This window comes from Dendroctonus ponderosae, unplaced genomic scaffold (genome assembly GCF_020466585.1).
Source record: "Dendroctonus ponderosae isolate FM_Combo_2020 unplaced genomic scaffold, Dpon_F_20191213v2 Dpon_F_20191213_6, whole genome shotgun sequence".
NCBI lineage: Eukaryota > Metazoa > Arthropoda > Insecta > Coleoptera > Curculionidae > Dendroctonus > Dendroctonus ponderosae.
In genome coordinates this window covers 7,495,486-7,514,933 of record NW_026018814.1, presented here as the reverse complement: position 1 = coordinate 7,514,933, position 19,448 = coordinate 7,495,486, and the positions used below count along the sequence as shown (strand labels likewise).

At 35.8% G+C, this 19,448-nt stretch overlaps 1 protein-coding gene and 1 long non-coding RNA gene across 4 annotated transcripts in view; one reads left to right on the top strand and one right to left on the bottom strand.

Moving 5' to 3' along the window:
* LOC109540512 (synaptogenesis protein syg-2) overlaps nt 1–19,448 on the bottom strand; it is a 203,298-nt gene that overhangs the window by 117,232 nt on the left and 66,618 nt on the right. The window lies entirely within an intron of this gene.
* LOC109540514 lies at nt 2,839–4,214 on the top strand. Its single transcript, XR_002172205.2, has 4 exons — nt 2,839–3,125; nt 3,263–3,495; nt 3,550–3,681; nt 3,992–4,214. It is a non-coding gene; the product is annotated as an uncharacterized LOC109540514 (long non-coding RNA).

The following is a 19,448-nucleotide window of genomic DNA, read 5'->3' as shown; positions in this document are numbered from 1 at the left end:
CAGGATACCCTCTAGGTGATAGTTGTTGATTACTTTTTGATAAATAATTCGTTCTTATTGCGAAATAGGAGCACTATTTATCAATCTGTAATAAAGGACGTGAGGAAATTCTGTCTTTCTTAAAGACGAAAATTTTTGAGACGAAATACCCAAAAAGAAGTTTGTAAAAAAATGAATCCGCCTCAACAATATAGAACTTATCTAAAATTTCCTTTGTTTTCAACTGACCGAACACCATAATTGACGTTTCATCACACCTGAACTTTCGATAATAGAACGAATCAAAACTGAACGATCCCTATTCTATGCGAAAAATCTCCTATTTATCCTGATCGATATTCCTTCCACATCCACCATAAAATTGCCCCGCAATATCAGTCCTTAAATCAGAAACTTGCAAAACAGAACCCATAAATCGAACGAATAGCATCCTAAAATATAAATAAAACGGGCATTAGAGGTGCCATCGATCAGAAATAGATGGGAAAGCAGCAAGTTGTGAAAATAAACGAGATTTTTGCATTGGAAGCGTAATTATTGCAAGAAGTTCAAATATATTTTTCTTTGCGTCAATAAAACGATATGAACGGACCCGATTCGGAACAAAGCGTTTGGTTGTTGGAGGGTTAATTGTGAAATTTCAGGCATCATTGCGTCGCTGAAACATCAAACCGAACCCTCTTGGCGCAATTTTTCACGTCGACTTCCACACTCGATACGTCGCGCGATATTTTTGTTGCTTTGCCATCTTTTTCACATATTTTTCCTGCTCCGGCTCTTAGTCTTAGTAAAGCAATTTCGGGCTGTCACTTTACGCGACGCAATTTACTAGGCGCCAGCTACACTAAATGTTTTTACATTTCCGTGTCAGCTTCTAAACTCTCTTGCGATTGAACAGCGAATTTAAAATTTTAATCATCTGAAATCTACCTACATTCACTAGCGTCTTGCGTTAGTCAATAATCTCCAATAAATACTCATTTGTTTATAGCTCTGCCTAAGGCTTTTGACACCGTCCCTCAATCTAGAAACCCTCAACTTCACTTGGGCACACACAAAAAAACGCACATTTAGCGAACTCTAACAAAGGTTACTAGTATTTTTAATTATTCAACACTGTTGATGATAAAATTGGACCACTGCTCATAAAGTCACACTTTGGCCCCTAATATAGAAGTGTTTTTTCAAAGGGTGGAAACGCAATTTGTTCGAAAAGGCTCACCAAACAGGGCCCAATTTCGACCGGGAAAATCCGGTTTTCCACCTGGTCCAGAGTACAATAAAAGTTAATTAGGAAATCATAATTAGAGAGTGGCATGCGGTCATGCCGTGGGCCGGTTTAAATTCACTGCGAGTAATTAAAAATTCCTGCGAATGGATTGCAACGATTGACAACATTTTAATTAATAGAAATTCTCATTACAGCAGACACGATGCATGAGTCTCGAGGGCACGCGCTTAATTAGGGTGGCCATATTGAGACGGAAAGGATGCAAGTTTTTGATTTAATTATCCTGAGGATAATTAAATCAAAAGCAAGGAGGATATTAATGGAGATGTCGAGCACTGTTCCTAACCAAAGACAATGCAATTGAAATTGTTCAACTTGAAATTAATACTTAAGTGGGTTTAGTTTCAATGTTTCTCCACGTACCGTTCTGTACGTTTGTTACTAGGAATTTTCCTACATCATTTTATAAGCAGTTGAAGTTTTAACATGCTGGTTTAGTTCCACACTTTTTTATAAATATTTTTTAAACTTGGTTTCCTTTCAAGATTCAAAGGCGATTCGTCACTTGCACCGCTTGCATTTGCGCTTACGCCCTCGAACAACATTTTCCAATTTTTCTAAACATTCAGAATTTTTTATACTACTTTTCGTCCTTAAAATTAAGAACAAGCACAAAATTTGTGAAAAAATTTAATGCCAAACAGGAAAATCGCCGCTGCTATCAGCATTATCCCGCATAAGCATTAGGTAAATACACGTAGGTTTAATGTGTGTAAATCCATATTGATAACAAGTGAAACCAGAAAGTATTTGCAAAAAAGAACAATTCCCAGTCATGTTACTGATYTGAATGCTTAACTAGCCTTTATTGGGTGCATTTTTCCATGTTCTTCCATTATTTCAATCTAGACAGGAACTAGTTCTTGAAATAAATAGAACTTCGTTCTCTCCCACTGAACCCTTACGGACCAGGGGGCAAATTTCGAACCACCACCCTAAATATATGTAGGGATATTTATTTGAAAAACACTCGCTTAGCGATCAGCAAATAGGCTCGACGTGAATCACATCCATTTTTGTATATGCAAATATTCTAATTACTAGTGGAGCATGGCGAAAATACGCAAAGAAATGATAACAACAACCCAAAAGCGTGAAGTGTTCGCTTTTCAAGAACAGCTGGAAAATTGCACAATTAATTTGTTTGCAAGTTCAACAACAAGTAGGCGATATTTGAATAACGATATAATGAGGAGTCGCACCTAAATGAGCAAATAATTATGAAATCACTACTAAGTTTAAATGAAAGAAATCCTTATCAATAATTGGTTATTTGTGTTTGACCAGAAAATGTAATTGGCGCGTTATCTTCCTAATTGTTTTCAGTCAGACTGGTATTTTTTTAATTTTGTGGCCCCGCAAACATTCAGTTTAGGTTCGTTAAAAGTTTTCAATTTAAAAAAAAATTGCACGTTTCTGTGCGTTATTCAAGACTTCAGTGCACAGTTCCTGTAATTCTCCAACTTGCCCCAATTGAGCAAACCAAAAAAAGTTTTGAGTTCAGGTGCGGTCCTGCTGCTGATGAAAAAGTTAATCAATCGACGTAAAACAATATTTCTCTGACAATTGATACTACTAGTAGCCGTCACAGTCACGCATACATTTTCGGTTTTTGCGCATAAAATTCATCAATTTTTTCCTGTTTTTTGCCTGAAAAATCTCATAAATTTATCAGTGAATTGGCCTCATATAAACTATGTAAATATGGTAAAACGATTTCAAGCCGTGGCAGTAGTTTTGCAGTAGTTCTTGAACTGTGTTATTTTGAATGTACATATGGTCATTTGTTGGCTTTTCAACGGCTCAATCAAAATGGTTCCTTATCATGAACCAGGTAATTTATAACTCCATAATTACCACTCTTAATCCATAATGGTTCTGATCTTATGAGTGTTTTGTGCTTTGAAACCGTCCTTGATAAAAATGAATTATTTGGGACTAAATTCCACTACTTAGCATGTTGATTTTCAGGTGAAAAATACGGTCATTATTTCTTGAAAATCCTGGACGAGCAGAGTAACAGATTGTTGGTACTGGCCCACAGAGTGGGCGACGATATTGAAATGAAATTTAAAAATTTAAAATTTTAAAAATAATAAAACGAAATTATCGGCAAATTAAGATCAGCATCCGGCAAGGCCAAACTGCTGGTTTCGCAGAAAATACAACAATTCAAAGGGCTGTGTACTAATAATATTAACCAGGTACTGGAGACAATTGATACTAAATGCCAAGATAAACACAATGAATGGTTTTAGTGTACAGGAGAAGCATTCCCGATTACTAATCAAGACTTGCAAGGCTTTTGGGACATCGTCATGTTGCAAGTGGACCAGGTGGATAAGATTTTTGAAGATATAAACACATTGCGGCAGAATAATTGGATCGAGGTAAGATTTAAGGTTTGCAGATACGCTACGCACCCAAATTTATCTCCAAAATAATCTCCCGATTATGAAAACATTTCGATCGCTAAACACGGTTATATCAGGGGTTTACCGAAGAGATAACCAAAGCAACTATCTAAAAAAAGTTAAGTTTTCCAGTCCAATAAAACAATTAAGTTCGCCAGTCATTTACAGGAAAAACCAAGATTCCCATGTTTGGTGCAATTTGAAATACTTCTGGTGCCCAGTCGATTAAATTTTAAACAAATTTTCTTATTTCTGTTGTATTTTACAAAGAGAGAATCTATTGCAGGATACCACGAAAAAAGTGGAAGTGAAAAGGCGCTTCAACAAAACCACGCAAAATAGTATGAAAGCCGAAGATGAATGAGGCAGCTGAACAAGCTTCAGGATAGTTGATTCGACAAATTATTTTCCGTGTGAACTTTTCTTGTATTGTGCTTATGTAAAATTTCGGGAAAATCCTATCGAAAATCAATAGCAAAATAAATTGCGGTCCTGCGTTGGCGAAATAAGTCGCATATTTTATCCCACCTTGCTAATGATATGGAAGACGATTGAGCGCAGCCTTTCCAGGCTTGAAATGGAAAAAAGTTTTCTCGTCATTTAACCAGTTGATTGTGACGATAGCTGAAAATATCCAGCAAGGCACCGAATAGGTAAATTCATTCTGCATATCGTATGAGAACCGTTGGTTTAGGTTTGGAGTTGGAAACATGTAAATAAAGGCCAAATTTTAAAAGGGAAGTTTATTTCGCTTTTAAAATTTCCACATCAGACATATTCCGCAAAAGTTTCCTCAAAGAACAACCTTTGCCGGACATACAAACTCAGGGCCTACAAGTGCAAATTAGTCTTGCCTAAGTCCCACCTTAAGTCGGTAGTGATTGCCAATTATCTTTGAGTTTAATTGATGAAGTGAAGTGGGCGAAATTAATTAAGTTTTCTGGGCTGAAGATGGCTCATGAATTCCAGTCAGGTAAATGCCAAGAACCAATGGAGATTATCTCCATTAATCCACCCACGTCTGGCTGCCAGAGTTTGCCTCTTATTGCCTGGCGCAAAAAGAAAAACTTTTCATAACTCTTCCTAGTTCACTTTCTCCAGCATTGTGGTCAAACTGGAAGAAAAACGACTTTTCCAGCCCGTTTCTCCATGGTGCTATTTATATTAAAATCGCTGGCGAAATTGTAATTCCGAATGGAAATCGTCGACCCCGATCTTTATTATACTGAAAATTATTTGAAAAGTCGGCAATTAGGACACTAAATCGAGCCCGAGGGTGAGTTATATTTTTCTGCGTTAACCGAAATGTTCAGGGCGCTTTCGTCAATTCTCAGACTGCAATAAAATGTAACAAGAAAGGACTATCCAGTCTTCAATTGCGGCTGATGCAGATGAGAATCATTGCATTTTCCTCGGGTTTATTGGAGACATTTGCTGACACTCCATCGTCCAGTTTTTCCTTTTGGAACTTTATTGTGGCCAAAGTTTTCCGGATGAAACCGAACTTTCTGCCATACTACTGAAAATTTTGTTTTTAGAGGAAACCATTGAAAATTGCACAATTGATATAGATTTGAGAGCAGTATTGAAGCTTGCAATTAAAGACGTTGGAAAGGCGTTCAAGTTTTTATTCCGCTACTGGTTTTTAGCGGGTTTATATTTGGAGTTTTCACTTCTTATGAACAAAACTCAACATTTGCTCTTCTAATGGCTAATTGATTATCCAATTTGAAACTATACGCTAACCATTGTGAACATATCACCGACAAAGGAAAACAAACAATTTCGACGACAGTTTGCACTTTTGGTATAGGTCTAAGGAATTCGGGCTTCTGAAAACATTGCGTCATTCATCTTGTTCCCTATGCCCTTTTCCCAAAGGAATTTATTTAATTCGGGCGTCTTGCCCTTTTTCGTCCCTATTGCCTCAATTTTCTCAGACTGAGGACAATATATAAGCGATATTACATTTATTCCTTGTAACTTAACTTCAGTCGTTTTGGTTCATGTGTACTTCTAAAAACCGGTAACATCGCGGTTCGGTTTCACATTTGGGCATTTGAAAGTGCCACTATCGCAACTCACGAGACGTAAATCATAAATCTAAGCTTACCATACCGGGTATTTAAATACAGAAACATACAATGCCTATTTCCTTTCAGTATGGTTTGCATTAAAGATGTTTCCTTTAAAGCGTGTATAAATTACTGGTGTACGTTGCGCCTAAGAAATTGCATTTGCTGCACCAACCCAAAACCTACGAGAAGCAGTTAAAATGTAAATTATTTGTCGGTAGGCGGTAGTAGGTAAAATTAATTTTCCAGCCGTTGTTTGTTATCACAAGTCCTGAATTAGAGCCGAGGGTAATTCGGATATTGTGTTATTTAGTCGGAATTTTGAAATTCGAGGATTAATGTTCCATAGAAATCCGTCATATTCATAAATATTCTACCCGCCTCTGGCTCGGCTGGTGATTCCATAATTTCATACTTGGCACCTTTTCCATTTTGTATTTAAAACAGCCAGTAAACAAAAATTAGAGCAGAGACAGAAATAAAGCTGGTTAGTTTTTAGTTTAGAAAACAGTAAAAATGGGAAAGTATCTAAGTACATAAAAATTTTAGGCAATATTGAGACAAATTGGTAACAAAAGGCAAATAATAATTTGATGTTGGCTGATTTACAATATCAGTCCTACTTTTTGTTTTGCTGCTTTCTAGACCCTCAATCTTTGTTGTCTATTTCTCGTTTTTTCGTTTTTTCTACTGCAGTATCCGTTTTCTCCATAATTCTGACTCCTTGCGACGCAAGCTTAATGATTTACTTTTTAGGCATCATCAAATATTTCAATATCATATATCAATCATTAGTGCCATTTTCTGGTATTGTTGTTTGCTAATCAGTTGAAAGCTGTACATTTCAGGAATCAAATGTTCTTCTTGTGAGAGAAAGAATGCAGAAAATAGCTGTCCAAACCCAACTCGTTGTTTTATTGCATAGAAGATTTTCAATCTTTTTCCTTTTTTTTGTTCTTCCGTTTCTTCGACTGAAGTGTACGTTTTCCCATAATTCGCACTCCTTTGGATGTAAGCTTAACCATTTCATTTTTTGGGCATCTTTGAGGATTTAAAAAGAAAGCTACAAAAGTATTTGGTCACATAATGAACTATCCTCTTGTTTTACTTAAATAAATTTTCCTTTTCACATTTGGTGCAATTTATTTATTATGTTCTCCTTCTACTGACGATATGCAAATAATTGGAAATTTTTATTAGTGCCACTTTATGGCAATGTTGGTTGCTAATCAGTTCAAAACTACAGTTTGCAGCAAACAAATATAACAAACAGTTCATATTCAAGTTTTGCCGCTATGTGAACGCTTGAATTGAAACAGATTTATGAAAAGCCAGCGGATTTATGAACATCGCTGCTCGACAGTACGACAACCTTTTATTTTAACACACTTCAGACATCAAAACTCGACAATTGTAGCACGCTCTTAACATTCGCACTTTTACAAGAGCCCTTTACAGTTCCACATTTTGAGGAAGTTTGGTGTTGTTTTCGTGGATTAATATAAAGTGCTTTTCAGCACGTCTGACTCTTTTATTTTACGCCAACAATGATGAATCGTTCTCTTTAATAACACATTCTATAGCTTTTCTGCAGTTCATTAACTTGGATCTACTAATTAGGCACTGCTCAGAGCTGGCGATGACAATGGGAAATTCTTAGGGTGTGAAGTGCTCAAGTGCACTTATATGTGGTAAAATTAAAGAAAAAAAAATGACTTGAAACTGAAGAGATATTTCAGAATCAGATATTAGTTGAAAAGTATTTGCCATAAAAATCAATACCAAATATATGAATGTTTCAAAAGTGTCTTACTTTCACTAATAAGCTCTGATGTCCAGCTGAAAATCCGTAATTAGCTGCTGCAATCACATACACGAATTGGTCTCAGAGGGATCAGTAATTAGGCAACAAGCGTGATTAATTGCGTGACCGTTTGCGTCCACGATTAAACCCGACAGACTCGGTAATTACTAGATGTTGGTATCGGTCTTCCAAGTTACGTGTGCAGTTTAGTCAAATTAATTTTATTTCCTTACCCACTAGCTCTTCAGGTGGCGAATTTCTGCGAAATGCTATCGATTCCAGCCCTTCACAGGGCTAAGCAAGTTCAGACCAAAGAAGAAAAGAGAAAATGCTTAATCCGACTATTAAAATTTGCATGCACCCACCAGAACACATGGAAAAGCCAAAAAGACCTCGGAAATTTCAAACCCTTGACGATCCGAGTAAATAACTCAACTCTTCCAAACGATAAGGGCGCTTGTAAAAGTGAAAATTTGCGACAATTTCTTTTGTGGTCGTTTCGTATTCGAAGTTTGCGGGGTTGGAGGTTATTATCCGCGGAAGTGTTGAAGTATAATTATGGCGGGCCTACGCCCTTTAATGAGGGGCGGCATTGAATCAAAAGGATTTTCAACGCACAGATGTAATTAAGGTTTGCAAGGCCCTTTAAATCGATTTTTTTCACAGTCAGTGTATAATCCCGAATAAGGCGTTGCTCTAATAGGTGCTATGTAGGGCTTTGTAAGAAAAGGCTTTGTTATTTGTCGATTTTTATCTTCAGTTGTGAAAATTAGTACATAAACCAAATCGAGAATTTTAAAATTTTATACAGAAAATCAGGTTTGATAAGAAGAAGGATTTCCTATGTCAAGAATTTTAAGTCATCTAATTACGTTTTCATAGACTGCTGGTTTAAGAGTAGTAGTGAATGAAGGGAAACAAATGCTGGCAAAATGTAGTAAAAATGAAACTGAGGAAGACATCGTGAAAATCTGATTAAAAACATTTGAAATCGAGCAAGCACGCATAAAATTTTGTCAGTTTTTGCCTTGAATTTATTGTTTTTCCAGTTTTCGATATTATGAATTTTTCGTTAAAATAACTATTAACACAAAATTTCAGGAAACTATCATTAAACTGGAAACAGTTCACTAAAACTAGTGCATTTTTCGGGTTGACTGTTATCTTGCCGATGTTTCGCATGCACGAGAGGTTTGCATCTTCAGAGGTGGTTTATTTGGCGCAGCCCGAAAAGCTCACCAGATTCAAGCAATGGCTCCGAAATCCAAACACTTTCCATAGACATTCTAGAACACTAAACATAAAAGACACAAAAATAGAAGACTAGAAAACAAAGAATCTTCATAGTCCAATAAGTTGTGAAGAACACAAATAGCGTTAATCATTCAATGAAAAAGCGAAAAAATCTTTACAATTGAAGTTGAACAATCTTTTAAGTTCTGGATAACTAACTAGAAACCTCTTCATATCGGGCCTATTGATTAAAATTTGATATTCTCAAACAGTTGTTAGTTCCCTTAAGTTTAATCTGATTGAGGAGTCAAGACCCTCAAAGTGGCTTTACCTAACTGTTGGGGCCACGTTAAGGTTCAACATCAATTTTGAGAAAATTGTGCGTGAAACGAGTTTACACATGCCGTATCTGCAACTATGCGGATAAAAGACTAATCCAACACGCTCCAGGAGGTTAAACTTTTGTTTGAATTACTCAACATGTTTACGTGTTTCAAAATTAATTAGGTTTCAGATGGCAAAGCACACACAGACAACATTTAGAGGTAACAGATGGGAAACTCTGATGAATTGATATAATAGGTTTAGGCAACGTGTATCCGGGGGATCCTGTAATTAGAAATGTAATTATCTTTGTGAGTGATTACAAAGGCACATCGTCATGTAAAAACCTATACATTAAGACCTGTTTGCCTCCAGTTGCACTAAAGCTAGTCGAGAATTTTCTACTTTTAATAACTTCCACACACTGCACAGTTGGCGCGTCAATAAAGCCTACACTGATTTATTTTTTGATGAAAAATCCTGGCATTTTAAAGCTGCCAGATCGCGAACTAAAATAATTGAGAGCGTCTGAAAGCTGCACAGATTCAAAGCCGATCCATCGAGATTAATTTCTTAATTGATTTCCTTGTCGGAGCGAGCACAAAGGAGAATTATGTTTAATTATGGCTTTTCGTCTATTTTACTGATAAAGAACATTTTCCCGGAAAGAAGTTATTTATTTTTTGGACGGCATCGATGCTTCCGAAGTCTGGTAGAATGGAATGTTGCGGTATAATCTTGATAGTAAAAACAGGAAAAAGCGACACTAAACGAAAGTTAAACATGAAGCTTAGAACAGCGTATTAACATTTATCGTACAAATCATATTTAGCGGGTCAAATTTGCTGGATTGTTCTTGAGTTTAAATTAGCATTCTGCTTTCTGTCTGAAACATTTCTTGGGAAGAAAAACATTTTCACAATCCCCAATTTTCATACATTCAAAGAACGACTTTGTTGATACAGCTTAACAGTGTGGAACATTATCAAGTTGATCACATCCTGAAAGGCAAATTCCTGATGAGAATATAAATTATTGATCAAAATTCCGGTCGCCAGACGCACTAAATCCAAGCTGGAAATATTTTCCGTTTCAGTGGTGAAGTTTCTTTATAAAAAAATACTGGCTCGAATTTAAAGGCGAATATTGAAAGGGAATGGGATTTTTTTGTTATTAGTATGCCAACTGGAATCGACTTATATTTAATGTGTCGTGATTTTTACAAAAATCCCCTAAAGAAATATTTGAAACCTGCGAAATTTAAGGAAAATTGGCTGCTGCTAAGGCAGGCAAACACTCAGCTGATATTTATTACGTGACTTTTCCAAATTCCTGGATTTGCAATTTTCACTTTATATATACAATCGGAAACCTTTGCAATCCATTATTATACAGGAAAAGGGTCGAATTGCACCCTACACGTTGTTCTGCTTAATCGAAACGTATTCTTTTTCGAGGGAACATTGCAGGAACGAAACAAGTAATCAGGAAACGTGTAAGTGGAGGGTCAATAGGGTTAAGTCGGATTTACAGTGCCGAGTGCAGGCTAAAAACAGGAAATACAGAAACAGTACATGTGCTGGCTCTCTATTTCGGGTTTCAGGCTCGGAATTTCGTTAAATAATACGGTGAACGGATGTGTACAAATTAAGTGCCCTGCTTGGGTCATTAAATTCATTAGAACGCTGGAATGCAACTGGCAACAACTAGGAAATTTAAACTTATTTTTACAGAAATTATGTTGCTTTCTAACTGCGAATTCTTAATCAAGTATTTAATTTTTGGCTTTAATTCAGTTGGTTGAATATTCCATTAGAAAAAGCTGGCTTAAAAGCACGCAAATTACTTTAAAAATTAACTCCAAATAGATTTTTAAATTGGCCAAATAAACTAAGTTTCATTGAGGCGGCTTTTAGTCTCGCAGTTATATTCTTGTATTTACTTGGCTTGAGACGAGCTGAGAGCTTTCCAGGGTGCGCATTCATTGTTTCTCTAATTCTCCATTTGCATCATTTCAATCAAGCAAAGTCGTAACATGCAGATTTCTAAAATTATATTAATACTTTCGTCATATAATGGAGCAGCAGAAAATCGCTGATGATTGCAAAAATGGTAGGTGTAAACTAGTTTCACGCACAATTTTCCCGAAATTGCTTCAAACGACCATCCGGGCGTTATAATTTGATTGAAGTCTATTCGCATGGGCGACTTCAAATTTTCCATTTATGCGTATACCTACGAATGGTTTGGTGCATATTACAGTTCGAATTTTCGCCATAAATTTAAGACGAGGATACAGCAAGAATTGATAATAACGCGATATGTTTGGTGATGCGAAATGGAAGCGCTGGTTGTTAGAAATTGCCGAATTGCGACTCTATTATTACACAATCTGTCGAGTGATAAATAGAACTGATAAATAGACCTCGAAAAACGAGAAAAACCCATTTTAGTTCCTTATTCCTCAAGTATGGGGCACAGGGGCTCGGAAGAAGGAAATATCGCGATTCTTGGATCTTGCTCTTTGACATCCAAGTTTACTTTTGCACCCAAACAGCATATGTTCGGTCCAAATGCTCTCCAATCAAAAACCGATCAAAGTAAGACAAATGTCTTTTAAAAGCCAATGAATGCTAAACGGGAACAGAACGGGAAAAGTAACACGGTTTTTCTCAAACGACGTAGTCGAACGTCGAAAATGAAAAGACTACTAATTGAATTTTAAAAGCTTTAAATGATTAGGCTCCCCGGTGACAAATTCGCACTTTTACTTCGCCCCACTCGGAGAAAAAAGGCAAAGAACTGACTTTGATTAATGAATTGAATAAAGACATCACTTATATCGGGTGCTACATTCATTTAAAATCAATTTGGGCGCTCTGACAAATTATGTTCAATGAAAGTGATTTTATTAGGCTTTGCGTAGCTAAATAATTAATGTTTTAGATGCTTTGAGCGTTTCAATGTCTTCCAAGGCTCGTTTTTGCGTCTTTTCTTTATAAAATCATGCGCAAACTACCTGCAATAAAGCTTGCTCGCTTCTTCCAAGGATTTAACCATTAATTCTTTATGCGGGCACTGTTTTTCGAAGCTGTGTAGTTCGGGATGAAAACAGTGTCATCGGCGAATAGAGGATATTTGTTTATCGAAATTAGGTGCTTCAGCTGCGTTCAAGCTGCAGAGGAATGGGGCCATCTGCAGGAACCTCCGTCTATTGGGAGGATTGAAGATTTTGATTCTTTTAGTAGCGTATAGAATTTTGTTTGTGAAAATTGCCACGCACTGCATGCAGGCTAAATGCAGATTTTTATTGTGCGGTGTTTTCAAAGTGAAAGTGGGGAAACGGCCCAGAAAGAGCTTTTAGTAAATTTAAAAAGTCAGGAGAGGAGGCTGCTGGATCCCCAGCTTTGGATTTGTTAGGCTTGAGAGAAAAAAACGAATCGTTGATTATGTTTATTTATTGTTGTGCAGATTTCTCCAAGATTTTCTTGTGTTTTGTAGTTATTTACAAGCCGTTATTTATTGCTGTCAATTTGTTGCTTTTTTTAATTGGAAAATTAGTTGGAAGGGATTGGGTTTGGGTTACCTGTTGAGGAATCTGGAAATTTCAGGCTGATCACTCGCCAGTATTTTCGAGTATTTCGAGCCGATTTCATTGAAACGGGATGGCAAATATTAAAGCAAACTCCTTCTATCCAAAACATTTCGCTCCGATCAGATCTATGCAATTTTCCGCTTGATAAAATGCACCCAACAATGCCCTTTAATTTTGGCGTTCAATTTCAATACTGTTCCATGTATCTTTTTTCAGTTTTGGATCGTTATTGTTCCCCAAAACGGATTGACTAACTTTGAATTCAACCTGCGACGACTAATGAAATTTTATTTGCTGCGCAGTAAAATTTGAATTCAATTTTTGGCTTTTCTTGTTTTGCCGGATTTGCTCATTGATATCGAGGTGTAATCCACATTGCGAAGAGCACGAATGGTAAACAGGAACGACTAATAGTCTTAATGGCTCGCGATCCAACACGTTCCGACTTAATCCGTTTCAGGTAGTTAATATAATCACGTTTGCAAGTCCGAAACATGAACCTCTTCCCGCCTTATTAGTTCAATTAAATGAGCAAGAAACAGCGACGAGGCACTCGTTCTATGAATGTGCATAGCTAGAGCAAAATTGTTTCATAAAATTATGCTAAACTTTGCGAAAATTGAATGTTTGGGTAGGAATTGAAGCTGGATAGCGACTATTTGACTACAACCAGAGTAATGGGCAGTTTTAGATTAGTAATCAGCAAGTTCCGAGCCGAGCTAATATTAGTTCATGGCTCTGTGCGCAGCGGCCAAAGAATCGGATAGAATATTAACTTTAATTATAACTTGTATCGTGGAAATCAGCGTGGCAAAAACTATCCAGAATAGCCTTGTAACCATAGAATTTAACGTCGTCTCGTAACCATAACCATTCAGTTTCACAAGAACAGCGAAATGAACCGAAAACAATGATGTTATTTTAGTGAAAATGGATGTCGTACTAGGCAAAATTCAATTAGAGCAAGTGTTTTATTTCGACCTCCGCAACTTCAACCATAGAATTATTTTATAGTGCACTTTATTTTTGTTACTTGTTTTCACTTCGGTGTTAGACGGCATTTTCACGAGTTTCTATTTCCTGTTCTGGTTTTCATTATCGTTCAGGTGAGAATCTGAACCTGTTTCCAGCATTCGTTTTTGTGACATAGTTATTTAGCTGTTACCTGAAAACTTCCAATTAATGTCTTTTTCCTTTTAGTACACAATGAGAAACACGAGAGAATGGCATTCTCGATGTGATTTGTCGCGTTTCACTGCTTGATCTCAGCGTTTCATTTGGTTCTTCCAATCGTCTTTTACGAAATTTAAAATTAAATACATAATTGAAATCATGATAATAAGAATATTCTACTGCAGTGATGGGCAAAGCCAGACCCAAACCAAGACTTGCATAGGGCGTAAAATTAAATAAAATTAATGCATTATTAAAAATACTAATAATAAAATAAAATATTTCAATAACCAGTACACGACAATAAAATTATTTCAGGCTGTTGCCATTTGATTTGCGTATTATTTTCGTATTATTGGTAAAATCTAAAGTGTTCGAAAACATAACTGTCGTTTCGGAAAATTTTAACCGCCGCTCACTTAGATAAATAGAGGATAAACGCAATTATTAATAAGAAACTAATAATTCTTCTCAAAGATTGAGTAATTTTGCTATTCTTAGTTCAACTTATTTCAGGACTCTCGCAAGGGATACTGGGAAAATAATAACTGAATTATGTACTGTGAATGGTTCAGCGTAAAAACATACATTTTTTACACACTTATACTACAATTTCAATGCAAAATTTAAAACATAGTACAACAAATATTCGTGCCGACTTTCCCCCGATGTCGGTTACATTACATCTGTTTTATCTATGTTATTTGTTAAGCTGTTTTATCTATGTCTCACTTGTTCAACGCTTTGGTTCCTAATTATCAATTTGCTCTCTTAACAGTATGTGTTTTTTGTTGCTCTTATTTCATCACTTGCGATGTAAATTGTTCTAAAATTAAATCTGTTATTATTAGTGTTGCTGTTACTATTATGCCCCATATATGAAAAACACGATGAATCAATGTAAGAAATAGTTTGATAAAAATTAAACTGTTTTCAAAAGAACCTTTAATATCTCACCCAGAACAAGCGCACAATGTATGGGAAGTTCCATAACATTGGCTTAAACTCCTTTTAGTAATGTGCCATCAAGCTATAGATTTGCTTCGGTTATTCCATAAATCCCATGCACAAATCCTCAATACGGTCCTCGATCGTCTTGGAAAGGAAAACTAACATTGTCGGATAATATCGTATGTAGGGATCACATTGGATTCACAGTCTATTGTAGTCGGCTCTAATGAAACGTTGGAGATAATCTTTTCCTCCGGAGGAGAAATCGTGACGTTGCACCAGTGTCGAAGATTTCGCGGAAAGTCACGACGTAATTATTTTCTTTAATGTTAAATTAAAATGGCTCAGCGTAGGAGAGACAGCCCCGGATAAGGTCCCGGTAATCTCTCGAAAGTTAGAACTCCGCGGATGTTTTCTAAGTTTCACTTTGGATTCAACACTGCTTTCAAATGAAAATAGAGTAAAATTTAGGTCAACTTTTCTTCAGTCTTCAGCTTTATTGAAATCGACAGATTAATAGAAAATGTGGTTTCATCAGAAAACTTTTTCGTATGTACTAACAAGCAAAAAGGATTTAACTAATTGCTTTCCTGATCTTTCAGTGCCTATCGCATTATTATAGTCCATTTAATCAGCTGTAATCTATACTAATTTAGCAACTTACGTTTTATAATAAAAAAAAAATCGAACCGAACTCGGCTGAAAACCCAGAATTTTCAATGTACTCAATTTTTCAAGCTTTTTGCATTTATCGAATGTAATAGAACTAACTTATCACTTATGAGCAAGTACATATTATCTATGTATTTGTCTGCTTTTAAGACACATTTACATGCAACGCATTTTTTCCTTTACGTTTTTTTGTAACTTTCAAAGTGTGAACTTGCCGCAAATTGAATTCCGTTTCAATCGGAATAAAAACTGTCATTTTCTACGCGTCTAAACAGTGATTCGAAAAAGTTAAGCTCATTTCCATCATAAACATAAGTTAAAGTTGCTGCACCCAAAGCATCAGCAGTCTATCTGAAGGAACTTTTTAACTCTTCATGCGATCCCATTAAAGCAACCGGGGACCAAATTCGTTACTAACTTCACCACGTCATTGGAAAGTTATAAATAGTTTCGCGAGCTTGATAAAGTTATACAGCAGGTTAATGGGAGCCTGTAGTTACAGGGATGTTCCGAACAAAAACCCCTGCCTATTAGCGTTGTCTAACTAAGTTAATTGTCGTTAGAAGCTGTTGATATATTTGAGAAAATTACTTTTTTTAAATCTAAGCTTCTCAAGATTTCAGCATGTTTTTTGCTTAAAGTGATTGAATGAAATTTACTTTCTCGCTCTCAAAAGTGGAATTGTTTCGTTTACGACTCCCTTGTGTTCACCTATTTATTATTCGGTTCTCTGCAGGTGATTTGGTGGCCCCTTTATTACCTTTAATCGCTCTGTTGGCTAAGCAGACTAAATTGGTGTTAACAGCGATACTTTGGGCTTTGTTTATTGCTTTTGGGGACATATTAACTGTTTTAATCTCACTATTTTTAGTGCTTGAAATTTGTTATTTTTCTAATACAATATCCTTGCTATGTCTGCTTTTCTGTTTTGGTAACTATAAGTGTTTGCGTAGTAAGTTGTATGTGTGTGGTTGCTTTAATGAAAATGCGTTGACACCTATTATTATAACACTATTTGATATTTCATTGCCTTTACTTTTTTGTTGCTCTTGTTGTTTGCAAACCGTTAATTTTTAAAAATATTTTTTGTCCGAAAAACACGCAAGTGAAGGATGCAGTACTTTTTATGATTTTAAAATTTTAATTTTTGATCGCAAATTTTGTAAGGGGTGGATGTCAATTTTTTCAAAAAATGTCAAGTCTCTCGAAACGACTACATCGTTTTCAGCTGCAGGAACCAAGGATTATAATAAACACAATGAAAAACTCGCTAGTAGTTTCAGATACGAAATAATCGATTTTTTTGGCCCATTTTATCTCGTTTTTGAGCGGTTGAAATCGATGGCCGATGATACTCGTATCTTCATTATTATATTTATAAACCTTAAAAAATGAAGGATCCTCTTTGGTCAGAAACAAAACACAGCTTCGAAAAGTAGAGACGTAACATTTTTTGATCGAAAATCTCATAAGAGATTGAGTCGATATTTTAAGGAAGAAAAGTCTCTCAAAATGAGTTTAAATCTACTTCGTTTTCATCTTAACGGAGCTACGAATGTTTGATGTTTGAGATGAAAAATAATCAACATTTTGGCACATTTTATATCGTTTTTGAGCGGTTGCGATCTTTACTCGATAATATATTTCTTAATGTCACACCCCAAGACCCAAACGCTTTAATGTACATATATGCATATTGAGAACTTTTGGCGCTGGAAACAATTCATTGATCCATTCATTTCACACATAAGAAATGTTGATTTTTGTTCTAAAATTTCATGATTTTGAACCGTTTTGATTTCAAACAAGTTAAGGATGTAATCAGCTTATTTTAAGTCATGATACAAGCTTGAAATCTGAAATAATCGAAATTTCGTGCTCATTTTATGTCGTTTCTGAGCAGTTCAGATCTTCGACCGACGCTATCTTCCTTATTACAAACTCTTCGCAAGTTTTTCAAAGTGCCTCGAATAATTCAACATTTCCATCCCAAATCACTGAATGAAAACACGCTTGAAGCATTTCAAAAATTATTGATAATGTATATAATGATTCGTGTGCCTCGCCTCTTTGGTGGTTCCCTTCAGCACTCCACCACAGATTTTTGCAATTTCTGCAGCCCGCAACAAAATACTTCAAACTTCTGGAGATTTTTCGCTTTCCACTCAACACTAAAGCCAAAGTTCAGGATAACGTTTTCATAGTTTTCCTTTCGCATCGTGATCTAGTATAAAGGACGCATCGATAAATGGGTATAAATCCATCTGTTATCACACCGAGCCATCCATTATCGTACAATAGGAAAGTTGTGAGTTAGAAACAATCTAAAACTCCCTAAAATCCCGCTCGGCAATCAGATTGATTTCCCAGTTCGATTTATAGATATCGAGTGGTTGTGGTCGCTGACACCGACTTAATTATCTCCCAGTGCAGAAAATTTACTGCGACGTTCGAATAAACTTCGAACTTGTTTAATTACGTTTGATTATGGCTTCTTGATGGCTGCGCAATATTTCTTTCACTGCTCCAGGATTTCGAAAGATAGCCAGTGACAGATGGCGGCTGGAGGAATTCTGGCTGAAAGGATTTCGGGAAAGTAGATTTAACATTTCACTGCTCCTTTTTCGGATTTTGACCAATTATTGCGAAAATGGTTTTGTGATGTCGTTTATTGATCAGCACAGCAGTGAAATGTATAAATGTGATTTTATTAGATGATGATGCGCACGTAAATACGATAAACTGATTTTTCCATAAGATTGAATCTCCACAGGAAAATTTCGATCAACACCCGTGCCTGTGTGTACACTTTTAATGGTTCTTGGGTCATAAAGTGACGAAGAAATTTTGCTCTAGAGGCAGACAGCGAGAGAAATATCCGGACTATTGAGATTGTTTATTATTTACGTTTCCCAGTCCGCAATCTCCAGCAAAATTGAAAATGCCAATGAAATGAGGAAGTTCCGATGACACAACTCTTATTTATTATTTTACCGTGTGTTGATTGCAAGGTCCGTTTCAAAAGAACAGAGTATTTCTCATTTTCCTTGTGTCCGTTTAAAATCCAAAGATCCGATGGTTGTTTTCGACGAAATGAGCCAGCCGGGCAATTTTGGTGTTTTCGACATTACCCCAATTTCGTATCATGACACACCACAAATTGAATTAGATCTGGAACTATTGTTTGCATTTGGAGCAATCTCTTTCCGAAATGAATTATTCCTCTAACGCTTGCCTGTCCCAGACACAAAATTTATTGATATTGTAATCCTGACAAAATGCCAACATTCCGATTTACCGAACTAGGATAAACATTTTCCATAATAACGAAATAATAGCACCGAATAATTAATATATCTCCATTAATTATGTACGATTTTATTGTTTGATTATGATTGAAATGGGGGAACTCATGCAAAAAGTTAAATAAAAAATATCCAGCACAATAAATACACAGCTGGTTTAATCATTCGAACAACTGGTATATATGCACAACTAATTTATTACATTGTTATATGTGGCCTGAATTTTTTTGGATAATGCTTTTATTCAGCTGCTCAAGTAGCAATTGGGAAAAATTATTTGTTTTCATTTTTGCGGTCAATAAATTCAATTGCTCTTCCTAAATCATCTTCGAAATATGTACCTAAGGTCAATTAACCGTGAAAAATGTCCTATAAGAGAATTTCAAATTAGTTTTAAAAAATCATTTTAGATTTGATTGATCATTCAAAAATGCGTTATTATCCGGCGGAATTAAAGAAATTTTATTTCAGTCGCCTAAGTTACAACTGATTGAACTTCAAAAACAAAAATTATAATCTTTGCTTCAAATTACGAAAGATTTTGATATTGTATTTAATATTTTCAAATTCTGTCGCATTCGTAAGTAAAAGTAAGTTCTTTTTGAGCTCAG